Source organism: Harpia harpyja, chromosome 15 (genome assembly GCF_026419915.1).
Source record: "Harpia harpyja isolate bHarHar1 chromosome 15, bHarHar1 primary haplotype, whole genome shotgun sequence".
Classification (NCBI taxonomy): Eukaryota; Metazoa; Chordata; class Aves; order Accipitriformes; family Accipitridae; genus Harpia; species Harpia harpyja.
Window position 1 is genome coordinate 23825726 of NC_068954.1, and position 20110 is coordinate 23845835.

Consider the following 20110-nt stretch of genomic DNA (forward strand, 5'->3'; position numbering starts at 1 on the left):
ACTGCAGGGTAGACTATGACCAACCAGAAGATTACGTCTCAATTCCATTTTCTGGTACAGTTTTACTGTCACTTTGTACTGGGAACTAAATATTTCTTACAGCTCAGATACATGATTGAGTTACTGATACTGGAGGTATTACCAAATGTGAACATAGCCATAGTGACACTTACCTCATGGCAGATGTAGGGCAAAATGAAGTCCTTCAGTCTCAGTAAAATGTTTTAATCAGCTTGTTTTTCTATGGGCTTTCTGCAGTTAGGAAGATACACACATTTAAGTTACTGCAGCTCTATGGACACACAATATATTTTTAAACTGCAGTAACTCTGTTGCACATCTATGGCCCCAGACACTGAATTACAAGAGGGATCATCTTTATTGCTTGGTAAGCTGGGAGATGGGATCCTGAGTATAGGCTTCCTAAAAAAAAAAAAAAAAAAAATTGCAGAATTTGATTTTAAAAAGTACTAGATCCCCCTCATGGGGGGAAAAAAAAAAGAAAAAAAAAAGAAACCCCTGGTATTGCTGAATATATATGAGAAAGAGCTCTATGGCATGGACAGATCATATATTTAAATTCTACAAACTTACTTATAAGTTCCTGTTTTGGGTTGGGGGGGGGATTGTTAGTGGGGGAGGGGCTGCAGGGCCGGCTCCTGTGAGAAGCTGCCAGAAGCTTCCCCGGCTCCAGGTCAGACCCACCTCTGGCCCAGGCCGAGCCCGTCAGTGACGGTGGTAGCGCCTCTGGGAGAACGGAGTTAAGAAGGGGAACCTGCAGTGAGTAGGGGGATCGGAATGTGAGAGGAACCCCTGTGCAGATCCCGAGGTGAGTGAGGAAGGAGGGGAGGAGGAGCGGGGGAGGAGGGGATGCCCCTGCAGCCCGTGGTGAGACCAGACGGCAGGCTGTCCCCCCCCAGCCCACGGAGGGGAGCGGGGGAGCAGATGCCCACCTGCAGCCCGGGGAGAGAGGAGCCCACGCCGGAGCAGGGGGATGGATGCCCCCCAAGGTGGCCAGGACTCCATGGGGAAGCCCGCGCTGGAGCAGTCTGTGACTGAAGGACTGCAGCCCGTGGAAGGGACCCATGCCAGAGAAGTTCATGGAGGACTGTCTCCTGTGGGAGGGACCCCATGCTGGAGCAAGGGACGAGTGAGGAGTCCTCCCCCTGAGGAGGAAGGAGCGGCAGAGACAAGGTGTGAGGAACTGACCCCAACCCCCTTTCCCCATCCCCCTGCACCGCCAGGGGAAGGAGGGAGAGAAAACCGGGAGTGGGGTTGAGCTGGGAAGGAGGGAGGGGTGGGGGAAAGTGTTTTAAGGTTTAGTTTTACTTCTCAGTATCCTTGTTTTGATTTGATTGGTAATAAATTAAATTGATTTTGTTTCTTCCCCAAGATGAAACTATTTTTTGCCCGTGACCATAAGTGGTGAGTGATCCCTCCATGTCCTTGTCTTTACCCACGATCCTTTCTTTATATTTTTCTCCTCCTCATCCCACCAGGGCTAGGGGGAGAGGAACGAGCGAGCGGCTGCATGGTGCTTTGTTGCCAGCTAGGCTTAAACCACAACAGTTCCTTTGGTCTAGTTTATAGCAGACATCAGTTACAACTTTAGGAAATATTTATCATACATGCTGTACTCCATACACAAATAATTTTTGAATGTTTCTGACCACATCATGACAATAAATATTAAGAAGGAAATCAACATATAGAGTGTTTCAGGGAAGAAGCTGGTATTATGAAGTTAAATTTAAGGAGACAAAAAGCAAAAGTAAATTTGAGTGAAGAAGTGCTAAGTGAAGAAGCACTAATAGAAAGGAGGACACACCTTCAGATCTGGTACGTTTTACAAAGATAATACAACAACCATTACTTGAATTACAGTAGGTTTGGATTCAGTCTACAAATACCCAGGCTAAAAGGCTTAGATCTCATTCTGTTTAATGCCAATCTAGTCATTACAGTCAATGGAGCCCAGGGATTCGGTTTACCTTAAAGTAGATGCTCTTATACCCGGGGAACTGAATTGTGCTGCAGGCATCCTTCTATTTATTGATCAGACTTTCATTAACTACAACAGTGGAAAGACACTTAGTGCCATGGTAAACATCCAGAAGGTATCAGTCTCCTGATGAATTCCACCCTGTCATGCTGAGAGGCAACATTTACATCAAGGTCCCATCCAGACTAAGGCACTTACTGATACTCATCCTGGCTCCATTCTTCCCTAAACTCCTGCCTTGGATTCATAGGATGTCAAGGTATGTTAAGGGATGGCACACACTCATCATACAGGACCAAGGGACTTCCCAGAGAAGACACTTGTCCCAAAGTTTGCCACAACTGCAAGACTGAAAAGCTTCTGCTTCATCTAGCAAAAGACAGTGATGATAGTAGAAGGCTCATCAATAGGACCAAGCTGCCACTGAATTTCTACAGATACGTGTAATCTCTTATCTGGGAAAAAAGAATACAGTCTTGTTCCCTGTTAGCCCCAAGGTTGCTGGCTACTGAAACAGGCAGTGCTGCAGACACAGGTAGATTTTAATGATGCAACCCTCAGCACAGGAAAGCACAACAACAATGGGAAAAAAATATAAAGCTGAAGCATTGGTAGAGATAAATAAATTGTTGGCTCGTTTAATTAAAATCTGCAGAGTTTCTTCATATTTAACTGCTGGGTGGCAAAGACTTACCTTCACATTTCCTGATCTGTTCCTCAATTTAGGAAATTCTTCTTGACGACTGCAAAAGTTAACTGAAAATACTACTAAGTAACTGTTTTAAACAATGAAAGACTTCTTCCCAAACATCTGAACAAGAGTAGTGTCAAGATTTTATTTTGAATAATTCAAAATTTGCATGATCTTTCAGCTAATGAGGTTTTGTTTTCATGAATACTCCAAAACTATACAACTAACAGGGGTTTCTTTTTGGCCATATATTATTCCAATCCAAATGGCATAAGGCAGGGTTGAAAGTCTTCTAAAATGTTTAAAGAAGAAAATACTCTCAGTAAGGACCAGATCAATTCTACAAGCAATTTAAAAAGGAGCTCATTTAATAATTTTTTCTTAATAAAAACATTTTTAAAAAGAAAGAGAAATTATTGGAAAAGTACCAAATTCAATATTTAAATATAAGGAAATTAAAAATGGGGTTTCATACAACTTAGGAATTTTACTTATTTTATTTATCTATTATCATTTAACTTCATATTTTTTCTGATTCCAGTAATTTCTTCTGAAAATGAGGTTCAGTTCAGGAAAAGGCACAGATGAGCCATGCCTTTGTCATTGCCTGTGCTACATTATTCAATTTTCTGCTTACTGTCATGGTTTAACCCCAACTGGCAGCTAAACACCACACAGCCACTTGCTCACTCCCCCCCATCAGGATGGGGGGAGAGAATTGGAAGGCTAAAAGTGAGAAAACTCGTGGGTTGAGATAAGAACAGTTTAATAATTGAAATAAAATAACAATAACAGTAATAATAATAAAAAAATTGTAATGAAAAGGAAAATAACACCCAAGACAGACAGGTGATGCAAATGAAAACAATTGCTCACCACCAACCAACCCATGTTCAGCCAGTCCCTGAGCAACAGCCCCCTGCCAACCTCCGCCCTAGTTTGATTGCTGAGCATGACGTCCTATGGTGTGGAATATCCCTTGGGTCAGTCGGGGTCAGCTGTCCCGGCTGTGTCCCCTCCCAACTCCTTGTGGCCCCGCAGCCTCCTCGCTGGTGGGGTGGGGTGAGGAGCAGAAAAGGCCTTGACTCTGTGCAAGCACTGCTCAGCAATATTGGAAACATCCCTGTGTTATCAACACTGTTTTCAGCACAAATCCAAAAAACAGCCCCATACCAGCTACTATGAAGAAAATTAACTCTATTGCATCCAAAAAACAGCACACTTACTTAGAAGCCAGTGTTTGGAACAAAAGAAGGAGAGGTAATACTAGGGACAAAAAGAGAAACTTCAGAATGCTTGGAAGGTGTTAAATTCGTGCTTGCTTAGAAAACAGAGGTAGTGTAAGTATTACCTCAATCATAGAGCCTGTGAAACAGAAATAGTGTATTTCTTTTGGTCAGACAAGACAACTTCCTCCTAGGTTTCAACTATTTCTATTTTTAAGTTACCAAGTGATGAAAACTTGCACAGATATATTAAATTAACTCATAAAAATATCAGCCAGATGGTTTCATCACAGGAAAAAAACCCAAGCCTTAGGTTCATCGCACCATCTGCCCAAATTTTTCATTTTTTTATTATAAATTTTTTAAGACTGTTTAAAGGTAAGTAAAACTATCTGGCATCTTGAGGGGATTCTGCATGATTATTAGTAATCCATTTGTGGGTTTAATCACTTTTTGATCAAATGCATGGTCTAGAGAGTGGCCAGATGGTGTGAAAGCAAAAACATTTTAAAGAGGAGGGAGATGGTCATTTGGCCAAACAGGAAACTGGGGTGACAGAGGATTGGGTTCAGCTGAGCCCTAATATAGACTTCGATTCAAATTATTCTGCACTTTTGTGTTATATGTAAGGAGTGACACAAGCAACATCTCAAAGTCTTTTGTAGTTACAGAATTAATAAAAGAGGTACTGATTTGTAACTAAGAGAAATGTTAAGGGAAAAGCTTGTTTCTCAAATCAGCTCTTTCTTGGGAATAGAAAGTGCTTCACGTGGAGCTGCAAGAAGGTTCTTCTACTTGAGCTGCAGTCCTCTGGATGACTTTTGGAGTCTAACCTTTTTTTTTTTCTTTTTGATTCCCCAAACATTGTTTTTAATTCAACATGGGTGAGTCCAGAGCTTCATTTAACCCAGTGTCCTTTCCCTGGTGTGGTCAGCAACAGATGTTTAAGAGATGTCAAAACTAGATACCTGCGTGATGATACTTCCCAAGAACATTTTCTTATCCTTGAACTTTCTGTGGTTCAGGTTCACCTAAGGATTGAAATTCATCATCACAGATTTACATTGAATTAAACATTAGGTTTTGGTAATGAATTAGGAATGGGCCAAGATACCTCAATGTTTCTATTGTAATAATGCAGATTAATTAAATGTTAAAAGGGACAAAGATATCACATACCAGAAGCCTAAGTCACTCGATGAGTAATCTGAGTTCCAGTACTTGTGCAAATCACCAGTTCACCGGTTTAGATTCAGTAGTATGTGTCCAAATCTCTGCTCCTCAGAGTGGGTACTCACCAAATGGTATCTTCTTCTTCTGAACTCATACATGCCCTCAACTCCTGTAGGTGGTTAACCCATAAACAATGGATAAATAAATATATCTATAAAAATATTTCAGAAAGATCTTCATTATGGGAGAACTCTCTGAAATAAAATACGAAGTTTTCTATTAGGAGACCAAACCATCAATATCAATAGCAAATTAGCCTTCTTTCATAGTGCAGAACATGCAAACTCTGTTATTCTTGATACTGTAAGCCTTTTAAAAATAGTAAGTGCAGAGTGGGAGAATAAAAAAGAAAAGGTCAATTTTTCCTTAAAAGTAATATTAAAATGTTTCTGTGTTTATTAATGCACCAAAAAGAAAAAAAATATATAATTGTCCAAGTAACCTAGTTAGTAAACTACTTGGTTGTTTCTCACATGTGCATTGTATAAGCAAGATTTCTGCATAACAGCAAAAAGATGTGTAAATCAAAAGCAAGACATATTGAGATCATTCTTATCTTAAATATTTGACATATCCTTATTAAAAAATGGAATTCAAAATAATTTAAGCATTTTGAGGTTATCAGAAGTGAAAACAATTAATGTTATGCATGATAAACAGGACATCCTTAAACCTTGTATGGTGACCTTCTAAAACAAAGAAGAAAGGTAAGCTGAACAAAGGAAGTAATACCATACATATTTACAGTGAATATGAGAATAGTCACTTGAAGTACTAATATATTTTTACTTAACATTTTAACTGGTGCTTCCCTCATCTCACCAGTAATTGTTTCCATGCAAGAGAATTGTGGGGTTCTGGAGGAACAGAGTAGGGGAATTTTTATTGTTGTTATTGTTGCACAAAGTAAGAGCATGAAAGACATACAAATGGAAGAATTTTTATTTACTAATTAGAAATCAATTAGAAACAGGAAATAGGCAACAAAAAAATGTTAATTTGATTACAGTATTACACAATGCTATCATTTATGATCCTGTTTTTCTGTTTTTCCAGTTCCACATGTGGAGACAAAACATTCTAAAGTACCAAAATAGCCAATAAGCAAGAAGTCAACAAAATCAGTCAATAAAATAAAGCTATATTATTAGCATCAAAATAGTCTGAATCCCTGGGAAATGAATATTTTGAGATGTTTTGATGTGTGAGGAGAAAGAATGTTTTCAGTCATGGAACATTAGTGATAAAAAGATTATTATCCAGCAGTCCATAGTTCAAGTGCTAATATTCTTTAGCCCTGATTCACACAGACTAACTCCTACTTAAAAATGAATATATTTATGCTTAACAATGAAGTACATTCATTCACAGCCTTGTTGAAATGTAGAAATAAATTTACTAAACTCATCCTTGCAGGATAAGGGCCTTAATAGGAGTAACAAGACACAGATAGAGATTCAGAGAAGGTAGTATTTTGTTACTGAAAAGGCTGGATGCTCTAGGAAATAAAAACAAATTCTGATTTTGACTTCTTTAAACAAGTAAAGATTAAAGTATTTTGTTTTTTAAAAATTATTTCTAAATTTCTTGAAATATACATGCTTTTCTATATTTACACATATTTATTTATTACATATGTATATAACAAATGTAAGTTCCAATCTGTAGAATACATTCCTTCCTACTCAGAAAAATACTTTAACTGAGAATGTAAAGTTATAAATAAACCATATTTTCACAAGATTTTAATTTTTATTTATAATTTGTAGTTATATGACTGTGAAAATCCCTGGTTTTAGTTTTGAATGTAGTTAGATCTCTAACTAAACTAAATATTTGCACAGTGATCAGTTCTTTCTTTAAAGGTACACCATAATGAACCACAATTTTTTATTCCTCACTAATTACAATTAGAGTTCATAATTCCAGTATGATTAGCCTTTGATTATCACAGTGCTTCGTGAATAACAAAATAATGACTGCACTTAATTGGTGATAGCAAACCATAGATAAGAGCATCACTTTTTTAAACATGCAAAATATGTAGAATAATATATTAAAAACCAAATCATGTTTTCCTTTATATGCCCTTTTTACCTTCACTCAGTAAAGCCTGAATATGCTTTCATTTGCATCAAAATTCCATTCTGGAAAGCAGTCTAGTTATCTTTGGCCCTAATGTCACAAACTTTATTTGGAACTTTACTGTATGTGGTAATATCATAGATAACATGATTTCAAATTTGTTAACAAAAATTATCAGCACACTTTGCATTTAGTTGCAGACATTCTGCTTAAAGGATTGTTAGAGGGAATTCTTACTACTGTACTTGCTAGAGTTACTTAGCTGTAAACTCTGCAGGAATTAATAAGCTTCACAGACATGGACAAAGCTACATGGACCATTATCAATAGCCAGAGATTTTACATCTTAGGGATTTCTGGTGTTCAGGGCAAGTCATCCTTTCCTTCTCCAGAATAAAAAAAAAAGGCTCTTTCAGCTATTTAAAAGCCACTTTTGTGACTGTCTTAAGAACAAAACTATTGCTTTTCAAAGAACATACATACAAGCAGTCATTTTCTGAGCCAGATTTCATAGAATCATAGAATGGTTTGGGTTGGAAGGGATCTTCAAAGATCATCTAGTCCAACCCCCTGCCAAAGGCAGGGACATCTTTCACTTGATCATGTTGCCCCGTGCACCCTGACCTTGAAGACTGCCAATGATGAGGCATCCACAGCCTCTCTGGGCAACCTGTTCCAGTGTCTTACCACCCTCATCATAAAAAACTTCTTTTTTATGTCCATTCTAAATCTACCCTCTTTCAGTTTAAAATCATTGCCCCTTGTCCTGTCACTACAGACCTTGGTAAAAAACCTCTCTCCATCTTTCTTATAAGCCCCCTTTAAGTATTCAGAGGCCACAATAAAGTCTTGTCAAAGCCTTCTCTTCTCCAGGCTGAACAACCCCAGCTCTCTCAGCCTTTCCTCAGGGGAGAGGTGTTCCAGCCCTCGGATCATTGTTGTGGCCCTCCCCTGGACCTGCTCTGATAGCTCCATGTCTTTCTTGTGCTGGGGACCCCAGAGCTGGATGCAGTACTGCAGGTGGGGTCTCACAAGAGCAGAGTAGAGGGGGAGAATCACCTCCCTCAACCTGCTGGTCACACTTCTTTTTATGCAGCCCAGGATGCTATTGACTTTCTGGGCTGCAAGTGCACATTTTCGGCTCATATCCAGTTTTTCGTCTACCGGTATCCCCAAGTCATTCTCCACAGGGCTGTTCTTGATTAGTTCATCCTCCAGTCTATACTATGTGGGATTGCCCCAACTCAGATACAGGACCTTGCACTTGGCCTTTTTGAATTTCATGAGGTTCACATGGCCCCGTCTCTCTAGCCTGTCAGGGTCCCTCTGGATGACATCCATCCCCTCTAGCGAACCAACTGCACCACTCAGCGTGGTGTGATCTGCAAACTTGCTGAGAGTGCACTCAAACCCACTATGTCATTAATGAAGATATTAAACAGTATTGGTCCCAATAAAGATCCTTGGGGTGCCTCACTCATTACTGGTTTCCATTTGGACATTGAACCATTGATTGTAACTCTTTGGATGCAACCATCCAGCCAATTCCTTACCAATTGAATAGTCCATCCATCAAATCTATATCTCTCCGATTTAGAGGTAAGAATGTTGTGGGGGAATGTATCAAAGGCCTTACAGAGTTTCAGGTAGATGTCATCAGTTGCTTTTCCTTTGTTCACTAACGCAGCCACTCCATCGTAGAAGGCCATTGGGTGAGTCAGGCGCAACTTGCTCTTGGTGAAGCTATGTTTCTGTTTCTAATCACCTCCTTGTCTTCCATATGCTTTGACATATCTTCCAAGAGGACCTGTTCCATGATCTTTCTGGGTGCTAACGTGAGCCTGACTGGATGGTAGTTCCCAGGGTTGTCCTTTTTACCCTTTTCAAAAATGGGTGTGATTTTCCCTCTACTGCAGTGACTGGGAACTGCGCCTGACTGCTGTGACTTTTCAAATATGATGAAGAGTGACTTAGGAACTACATCTGCCAATTCCCTCAGGACCCCAGGCATGAATCTTGTTGGGTCCCATGGACTTGTGTATGTTTGTGTTCCTCAGGTGGTCTCAGACATGATCTCCTCTTAAGATGGGAGGTACTTGGTTTCCCCAGTCCCTACCTGAGGTTCAGGGACTTGAGAGATCTGGAAAGAGTGGTTACCAGTGAAAACTGAGGCAAAAAAAATAGTTAAGTACCTCAGCCTTCTCCATGTTGGTCCTTACTCTTCTCCATGTTGTCACTAGTTCTGTTTTATTTCTGAGGAGGGGTACATTTTCTTTAATCTTCCTTTCTGACCAATGTACTTGTAGATACCCTTATTATTCTTGACTTTCCTTGCCAAAGTCAGCTCCAACTGTGCCTTAGCTTTCCTGATCACATCCTTACACATCTGGGCAACATCCCTATATTCTTCCCAGGATACATGTCCCTACTTCCACTGCCTCTACATTTCTTTCTTACACTTTGGTTCAACCAGGAGGTCCTTCCTCAGCCATGCTGGTCTCCTGCCTTCCTTGCCTGATTTCTTACACATAGTAATCAAGAGCTCTCATGCTCTAAGATTTTTTTTAAAAGCTGCCAGCTCTGTTTAGCTCCTTTGTCCCTGAGGGCAGTTTCCCAGGGGGGTCCCATCCACAAATCCCTTAAAGAACTGAAAGTCCGCTCTCCTAAAATTCAGGGTCTTGACTCCACTCCTCCCCTGGCCCATGTCCCTCAAGATCATGAACTCCTCCAGGGCATGATCACTGCAGCCCAGGCTTCCAGCAGTCTTGACATCTCTAATTAGTTCATCTGTGTTGATAAGCAACAGGTCCAGTAACACTTCTCCTCTGGTTGGGCTTTCTGTCACCTGGATTAAGAAATTATCCTCAATGTACTCCAGGAGTCTCCTGGACTGTTTACAGCTTGCTGTGCTGCTTTTCCAGCAGATGTCAGGGTGATTGAAATCCCCTGGCAGGATCAGAGTCTGTGAGAGTGGTGTTTCCTGTAGTTGAAGAAAGAACTCCTCATCAACATCCTCCTCTTGATCAGGCGGCCTGTAGCAAACACCAACCACAAGGTTTCCTTTGTTGGCTTGCCCTCTAATTTTCTCTAATAAGCTCTCAACCTGTTCATCGCTGTTTTTCAAAGATAGCTCAGTGCAATCAATCCATCTATTTTTCCACATGGAAGGGAACACCTCCGCCTGTCCTTCCTTGCCTGTACCTTCTGAACAGTTTATAAGCATTGATTGCAGCGCTCCAGGATTCAGTGATAGCAATTAGTGGACAGTGGCTTCCAGCTCTTCATGTTTGTTACCCATTCTACATGCATTGGTATAGAGTCACTCCCATTAGGCTGTTGACCATGTCACATTTAGAAGAACATGCCCTAATTCCTTTGAGGAATTTCAGAGGTGTTTCCCTGCTGGTTCCTAATACATCAGCAGCCCCTGGCTCTTCTCTGTTACTCAAAACTCCATTCCCTTCCCCTGGTAAGTTTAGTTTCAATCTGTCCTTGTAAGTCTGTCCAGCTTGTTGGCAAAGACCTTCTTGCCCCACTTGATCAGGTGAATGTTATTAGCTCCCAAAAGATGCAGCTTCTCAAAGGTAGATTGATGATCATAGAAGCCAAAACCTTAAGTATGGCACCAGCCATGCAGGCAGGCATGCACCTGTTCAATGCATGTCCTCCTTCCTGAACCCCTTCCTCTGACTGGGAGGATAGAGGAGAACACCACCTGTGCTTCAGATCCTTTTAACATTGCTCCATGGGACATAGAGTCTCTTTTGATGGTTCTAAATTGCCTCATTCCTGTATCATTAGACCTTACATGGAATAGTAGGAATGGATGATAATCTCTAGGGTTCACCAGGCTTGGAAGCCTCTCAGAGATGTCATGACTGTGAGCTCCTGGTAGGCAGCAAATGTCTAGAGAAATTGTCTGTATGGCTAATGGGTGCTTTGGTGCCTCTCAATTTAATGCACTGCCATTGATTTCTGTAGGGAAATATTTCTATGCAGCACTTCATGTGGCCTGACAACTGCTGAAAATAAAACGACACATCTGGGAACAGATATTAGATGTCTGCCATGCTTTAGAAGTACTTCTGATTTCCATGCATAAATATTCTGTATTACAACACAGTCATGAAACTCACCGAATATTTTGATGTTCTTTTCCCAACAAGAAAGTACAGTAGTGCTGCCCACAGTGTTGATGAGGTCCTACCAAGAATCCTGCATACAGTCTGGGCACAAACTGTCAAGAGCCTGAGTTTAACCCGTAACATTTAAAAAGAAGTTGATCAGGGCATAGGGAGGTTTTCTTAAAAGAAATGACTAAAGAAAAGTTTATTGCCCTTAATAAAATGAAAGGTAAGAAGTGATGGGGTTACTTTCTATAATCACCTTAGTGAAAGAGAGGGAAAAACTACATAAGAAAATGAACAATATTGTCATAGGAAGAAATTATAGCCATTAATAAATGTGGGCTGAGAATTAGAAGTTCATAAATACAAGACTACCAAATTCTAGAATAACATAATATGAATGCTTTTTGTGTATGTAGGAGGAACACTCTAATTGCTTTCAGTAGGATCTAATATTTTAGGATTAGATCTGTTGGCTCTTTCCACCCTGAGTTAAAATTCAGACATCCTTTCTCCTTCAGTTGTTGTTTTGCACTTAGGGCCTTTATTGCTCCCTTACTCCTCCTCCTCCTTCTCTGACTAGGTCTACCTAATACATCTTTACTTAATCAGACCAGCTAGTCTTTGTCTTTCCACATATGCAACTGTACTTATCATGTAACCAGTCAGAAGGTTTTTTTTTATTCTATTTCTCTGACCAAGTATAGACCAGTCACAGACATATTATTGACTACTTTACATTTTTTTGTTTCACCTCCTCTACTTTCTTACCCTCATTTTCTACCTACATACTAACAAGTTCATCCTGGAACAGAGACTGGAGATTTGGATTGTGACTGTGTTTGTTAATGCTTTCTGAGATCATTCCATACATATTGTAACTCTCCATTTTATGAGACAGAGAAGGTAGTCACTGACCTGGTATTTCTCTATTCCTTAACTGAACTATATGCTATAGATCAATATTGTTTTCCTCACCTGCTAGAGAGATGAAAAGGAATTAGTTTTGCCAAAAATGTTTAGTGAAAGAAAAAAGGGTTTAACTGATACTGTGCAATAGCATTAACATGTCTTTAATGGGCACCATCCTCAGTGCAAATGTATGTCTTCACTTTGAAAAACTGCTTGGGCTTACTATATAGTGTTGCAAGTTACCTAAATTTTACATAGTGTATTGTTATCTAAAAAGGCATATGTGTTTGAATCATTATATTTATCAGCTGACCAAAATATTTTATTACAACCTGACCTCAAATCCCCAAATTAGAGTTTATTTTAAATTTTCATTTAAAAATTTATCAGGACACAAATTAAATGAACACAGTCAGTTGTTCAGTCAATGAATTTAAAATAGTTTTGTGAATGGTGGTTGCAATTAATTCCTTATCTGACTATAATTTTACCTCAGAGATCTCCTGAGATTACTTTGTGTGTGTTGTCATGCAAGAAACTTTGTTGAACTGTATTTGATTTCACAAAGAAAATGACAGATATTTTTTCTCTTCAAAGAGAAATGAATACAATTTTCTAGTAGAGTCACCACCAGGTTGCAATATTTCCAGCTACTAACAGATTAGAGCCAGGCTAGTAAATACTTGTAAGCTCTAGTTTGGTAGGTGTGCTGTTTCAGTATGAGGTGCAGCTTTCTTTGCCTGTTTATTTTTCAGTTTCTTCTACTAGCATGTACAGAAAGACAAAATATTAATCTTTAATGTGTTCTGTTTATCATCCTTACTCCCTTCATTAAGATAAAAGGTTTACAGAATCACATACACTGATGCAGTCAGTATGATTCTTCCAATTTGCCTTCACTCTTCTGCTTAGTGACTAAAGTTCTTTTGTTTCAGGACTATGCATTAAACCATCATTAAAGTGGAGGATGAAAGAAAAAGAAACAAATCAGTGAAGACAGCATTCTTGTAAAATCTTCATTCTTAAACAACACATTTCCTGTAGACCATACAGGAGAGATTTTACTCAGTTCTGATAATTTTAATTGTGCATATCTACACTAGAATAAATGCCCTGAAAGTATCTTAATTATGTACCTGTGTCAGAATTTTCCTATCTAACCTCAGACAAAAATCTCTCTTGATTACAATTTTTTTCAAAGAAGGTTAGAATTCAAGCATCATCTTACAAAATTCTTTAAACTTCATTACATCCTTTTCGTTATTTGCAAAAGCTATTGATCTACCTGGAGTATGTTCATTTTCTGGAACAATTGAAAGAGTCAGCTTGTAATGTGGTGTTGAGTCTCTCATTCATGTTGCCTGTCCTTCACTATTTCTATGTGAAATGTTTTCCTTTTGTTACTTTTTTGATGTTTAGTTTCAACATTTCAAACATGTTATGCAATAATATTAGTCAATGGATAAGACCACAGAACTGGAGCAGTTTAACATCAAATTCTCAATGTTCCTCTAATGGCTAGCAGATGACCTTGTGATCTGTTCATACATAAGTTAATGTAACCTAATCAAGTCCCAAAACAACAGCTCTTAGTAATCTTTAAGGTATTGACTAAGTGAACAAACCGTTGTACCCACTCAATTCCTCCATTTCTTGATGACAGAGGTGCTAGGTGACTGTTCTTTGGAACTCACTGGACAATTTTCTTCTTGGATAAAAGAATGAATTTTGTCATTAATTTTCTCACAGTCCTTTACAATGAGAAGGGTCTTTTTAATCTTCTGAGAAAAGACATGTTCTTTTTCTGAAATGTCAGAAATACTCATCCACTTCATGAAAATCCTTGTTACTTAAGATATCACTTGCAGAAAACTGATGAGCTTTGTGTGCCAATAAGCCCATTTTTATCAGCATTTTCTTTAACAGTGGGAAAAGTTTGATTTATTTTCTATATTGATACTGCCCTGCAATTCAATGTCTATCATCCCACATCCATATTTGAAAGACTGATAAAAGTACTCCATGTACACTTATACTACAGGGAAAACTCAGAGCGACCCAGACCATCAAAATAACAAAACCTTGTTTTTCAGCAACTTTCAGAAATCTGTTTGTAATTTCCTAAGTGACATATGAACCTTCACTCAGTTGCCTGAATAACAACTTATCAATAGTATGTCAGTTCAGGAAATCCAAAATGGTATCTCTTTCAAACGGATCTGAGAAGCATCTGTGTTTAAGTAAGCAATCAGTCCTACCAGCATACATTCTCACACAGCTCCATAAGATGTTTGTCTACTGCAATAAAGTATTCTGTTTTCTGATATGCATTGCATTACTGAATACATTACTGCATGATTTTGTCAAAATGGATTGAGAATCAACTTCTCATTTAGCTAGAGAATCCCAGAAAGAGAATTATAATTTAAAAAAATACATAAATTGTGAGATAATTTACAAGAACGTAACCCAGTCTAACAAGGTTGTAAATACATCATTGTTGAATTTGGGCAAACCATTTTTATCTTCTTTTATTTGAACACAAATATCCAATAACATGAGATCTTTGCAATGGATGTAAAATGTCAGGATTAGAGTCTCATCTTTTTAGTTGTCATCATTCCTCTAGTGACCCAGATATGTCATGTTCTGAACATCTAAACACAGGTCTAAGCTGTGGAGCTTCCAAGAAACAATTTTCTTCAAAGCTTCAGAATGAAAATGGTAGTAAGCAGTTTTTAGAACTGCCTATCATGGCAAAACTAGACACACAGGAGAGAATATATTAAAAAAGTGGAAATTGAAGAAATAAAATCTATAAGAAAGAAAACTTTGAAATAACTTCTTTTTTCTTTTGCTGAAGGAAAGCTGCCATTTTAAAAAGCAAGTTAAACTGTTTTATGCAACTGATACAATAATTAGAAAAATTATCAAACAAAGCTTAATCACTGCTCTTTGAGTAACACATTGTCCACGCTCCTTGTAGTGAATTAAAACTTCTCCTGTGTAGAATAGCCTAATAATCACTTGTACCTAACATCGTGCCCCCAATCTGCTGCTGAGCCATGTAACATAAATTGAGAATATTGGATTTCATTATTTTGTCATGATTATTTGCTTAGGAACAAGAGTTTCTCTTTTTAACCAGACCTTATACCATGTATACTGAATACAGAAGGTCCAAAAAATATCTTTGATTTAGCAGAGTTACAAATTGGACAGAGAGGATGGAATGGAAACAGATACTCGATACAGTACACAGCTCTCCATTAATGGCATCAGGCTTTATTATTCACCTGTCCCAGTTCTGACTGTGCTCAAAAGATTATATCAATATTATCATCACCCATATATATATTGACAATAACCTTCATTTGCATAACAATTTCCACAACAATGTCTTGATCCTTACCCATATAATAAATATCTCTACGTATTCTTCCAGACTGCCTTTCTGCTTGGTATACATGTATATAATTAAGGAGGAAAGCTGAGAAGACTGAACTTCAGATGTCCCAAAACAAAAGGTTAGTAAAAAGAACTTTAAAAAAAAAAAATTCTAAGGTTTTTTTTTGTTTTAATAACTTAAATGCTTAATGAACGAAGTTCTGTGTCTTCTCTATCTCATCTTATGATCATAGTATGTCATCTCAAGAAAAGACTGTCATACATGTTTCTTATCCACCTCTGTGTAGATATGGTCTCACAATAATGTAGAATCAATTTTTAGTTCGACAATATTGACTGTAAGTTGATTAAGGATATACCTCAGCAATGTGATGAGACCAACAACTATCACTTTCTAGAAAAAAAATCAGCTAAAGGCTCATGTATTTTCCATAGTGATGTCATAAGGCATCATTTAAATTACTGAGAAGAGACTTTGAATAATGTTCATGAAATCGTTCCCTTCAGATATCACTAGAATTTCAGATTATCCCAAATTACAATTATTTTGGCCAGTCTCAACATACAGTTTTTCAGTGAGGCAGCTGCAATGGTTTTTAAACCATTTTTAAAACTTTCACAGATTTTCTTCAGTTATCTGATGGCAAATGCTCTCAACAGAATCTTAGGTACTGCAAATTTCAGCACAACACAGGATAATCAAAATCCTTTCTCTTCATAACTCTTGCTCAACACTACATTCTCATTCTCATTGCATTTCAATGCAGCTTGCACTGAAAATAACTAATGTTACCCAGAGGTCAACATGTCTTTCATGCTAAATTATAATTAAGTTTTATAAAATATTAATACTCAAAGATAAATGAAAAACATTTATAGTCCATTCAGTGCTTTAAAAAAAATTAAGAATTTCTGTATAAATTGTGACTCTCTATCACTCCAGTTCACTTTGATTTCCAGGTAATAAGACCACCAAAAAAGAGTTGAAGACTTTCAGCAAACGGGTTAATTTTAAACACACACACAGACACACACACACACACAGCAGTTTATACTTAGAAAGAGAAAAGAAAAAAGCAAAACCCTCCACACTTTCATTCACTGCAAAGAAAATCTCAAACTCTACTATGTTTCAGCTAGCATCCTTATCCTTAGCAGGTTCTTACTAGTACAAGCGTGGTGTGTTGACCCTGGCTGGGTGCCAGGTGCCCACCAAAGCCACCCTATCACTCCCCCTGTTGAGCTGGACAGGGGAGAGAAAATACAACAAAAGGCTCGTGGGTTGAGATAAAGACAGGGAGAGATCACTCAACCAATTACCATCACAGGGAAAACCGACTCAACTTGGGGAAATTAGTTTAATTTATTACCAATCAAATTAGAGTATGATAATGAGAAATAAAACCAAATCTTAAACATCTTTCCCCCACTACTCCCTTCTACCCGGGCTTAATTTTACTCCCAATTTTCTCTCCCTCCTCCCCGCTGTGGTGCAGGGGGACGGGGAATGGGGGTTGGGGTCAGTTCTTCACACGTTGTCTCTGCCGCTCCTTTCTCCTCAGGGGGAAGACTCTTCACTTGTCCCCTGCTCCAGAGTGTGGTCCCTCCCATGGGAGACAGTCCTCCATGAACTTCTTCAACCTGAGTCCTTCCCACAGGCTGCAGTTCTTCATGAACTGTTCCAGCATGGGTCCCTTCCATGGGTCCCTTCCCTTCCTTCAGGCACAGACCGCTCCAGCATGGGTCCCCCGCAGGGTCACAAGTCCTGCCAGAATACCTGCTCCAGCGTGGGCTTCCCACAGGGTCACAGCCTCCTTTGGGCATCCACTTGCTCCGGTGTGGGGTCCTCCCCAGGCTGCAGGTGGATATTTGCTCCACCATGGGCTGCAGGGGGACAGCCTGCCTCGCCATTGTCTTCCCCACAGGCTGCAGGGGAATCTCTGCTCCAACGCCTGGAGCACCTCCTCCCCCTCCTTCTTCACTGACCTTGGAGTCTGCATAGGGGTTTCTCTCACATATTCTCACTCCTCTCTCCAGCTGCAGTTTCTGTTGCACAGCGACATTTCCCCCCCTTCTTAAATCTGTTCTCCCAGAGGCACTACCACTATCACTGATGGGCTCAGCCTTGGCCAGCAGCAGGTCCGTCTTGGAACTGGCTGGCATGGGCTGTGTTGGACATGGGGGAAGCTTCTAGCAACTTCTCACAGAAGCCACCCCTGTAGCCCCCCCACTACCAAATACACACAAACCCAATGCATTCAACCTTTTACCTCTGTGAACCACATATTTAAGAATCATCATTAAAATCCACATTCATCACACAATCTTCACAAACTTCACTCACATCAACAAAAAAGAATTCCCCACACCAATATCAAAATAACATCATCACAGCACCAGAGTGGACAATTTACACACATTCCATCCCTTGTCCCTTCACCACAATAACAACAACCCATATTTCCCATGATTATTTTGCTCTTTAATATCGTTCAGTCCATGTTCTGCCTGTTACCTCTGCCAGTTACCATCCTTATCTCGAATTCCTCGTGCCCCACATTGGGCACGAAAAAGGACTGTGGCGGGTTGACCTTGGCTGGACGCCAGGTGCTCACCAGACCACTCTCTCACTCCCCTCTTCAGCAGGACAGGGTGGGGAGAAAACACTATGGAAAAAACTAGTGGGTCAAGATAAAGGCAATTTAAAAAAGCAAAAGCAAAAGCTATGCATAGAAGCAAAGGAAAACAAAAGATTTATTCTCTACTTTCCATCAGCAGGCAATGTCCAGCCACTTCCTGGGAAGTAGGGCTTCAGTATGTGTAGTGGTTTCTCTGGAAGACAAACGTTGTAATACCGTATGCCTCCCATCCTCCTCCTTTCTCTTAGCTTTTATTGCTGAGCTGACATCATATGGTGTGGACTATCCCTTTGGTCAGTTTGGGTCAGCTGTCCTGGCTGTGTCCCTTCCCAAGATCTTGCCCACCCCCAGCCTACTGGTGAGGGGGGATGTTGGAGAGACAGCCTTGATGCTGTGCGAGCACTGCTCAGCAGCAGCCAAAACACCTTTCTAGCTACCAGTACAGAGCACAGCACTATGAGGGCTGCTATAGGGAGAATTAACTCCATCTCAGCCAGATCCAATACAACAAGATGGAAGTCAGCACAAGTTTTGAAGCTGAAACTACAAAATCAAATGTCTCAAATGTTACCTGCAAAAACAGAAAGTAGTAAAACAGCGAATTCTAAGCATCAGTGAACTAAAAGTTGACATGTAATCAATATATAAAAAACAATTAAATTGTTTCCAGAACTGGCCCTAGCTAAAACCCTTTATTATTCTCTATATATTATGCGTATTTTAGTTTCCCTTATTTTAGGAAAAAATACTGAAAACACACCAAAACTAAATGAGCAAAGAACAAAATGAATACTTTACTGTGATTTCAGTATTGCAAGTCCTAGAAATTTTTCTTTATTTTTCCTAGACTTTTCTTTTGTATGATTACTTTTTGTTTTATTTTTATAATATTGGGCAAATCACTTTAACATATTGATTGAGGTTCCCTGTAAAACTCATGAGAATTGTGTTAAAAGGTGCAACCTAATAAAAATTATTATGAAGGTTATTTAACACCTGAATTTTTTCAGAAGAAAAAAAAAAAAGAAAAAAAAAAAGGTGCTGTGTAGTTTCCTTTCTATGTATATTTTCATCTACAGAGAAATGTTGGTTCCAATTGGTAAGAAGTATCTACCCTGTGATGTAAAAGCACATTAGGAGTGAGACGACAAACAAGATTCCAACAAACTAGTTCTACCAGGCCCATACAGCTAACTCTGTGCAGTGTTCCTGGATCAACAGCTTTGGAGAGCAGCGAGAAATACTTGAATACCCCGAGACAGAGGCAGGCAAGTCTAGGCTCACTTGCTGGCTCAGTATCAGTGCCTGTAGCAGAGCTCATAGGAAGTGAGAAGGAGGCAGTAGCATCTCTGATGAAAGGGCAAGAACTATGCAGCCAGGCTTCATGAAGCATGGGACACCGGCTTTAAAAATGTTGGGAGTCACTGTGGGTAAGATTCAAATTAAAATGACAGCCCAAATGGAACATAGCCAAACTTAAATTACAGTAAACTGTAATTTTAGCATAAGCTAATTGCATAATGCTGGGGTTGCTTGAATGCAGACTTTTTAGTGCATACAGCATTCATCTAGGAAGGGAAATGCACCCCCCAAATTGGCTGAAGAAATTTGGATCCACTTATGATTCCAAACCACAAGGTTGCCATTTATTTTGGGAGGAGAATAGTTTCTGCTCTTTTTATTGAAGCTGTATACATGGATACAAGAATCTTCTGGCCAGGAGGAGAGCAAGGAAGATGAAACAGGATCAAAAATATGTTCCTATGTAATAACGAACTATAGATTTT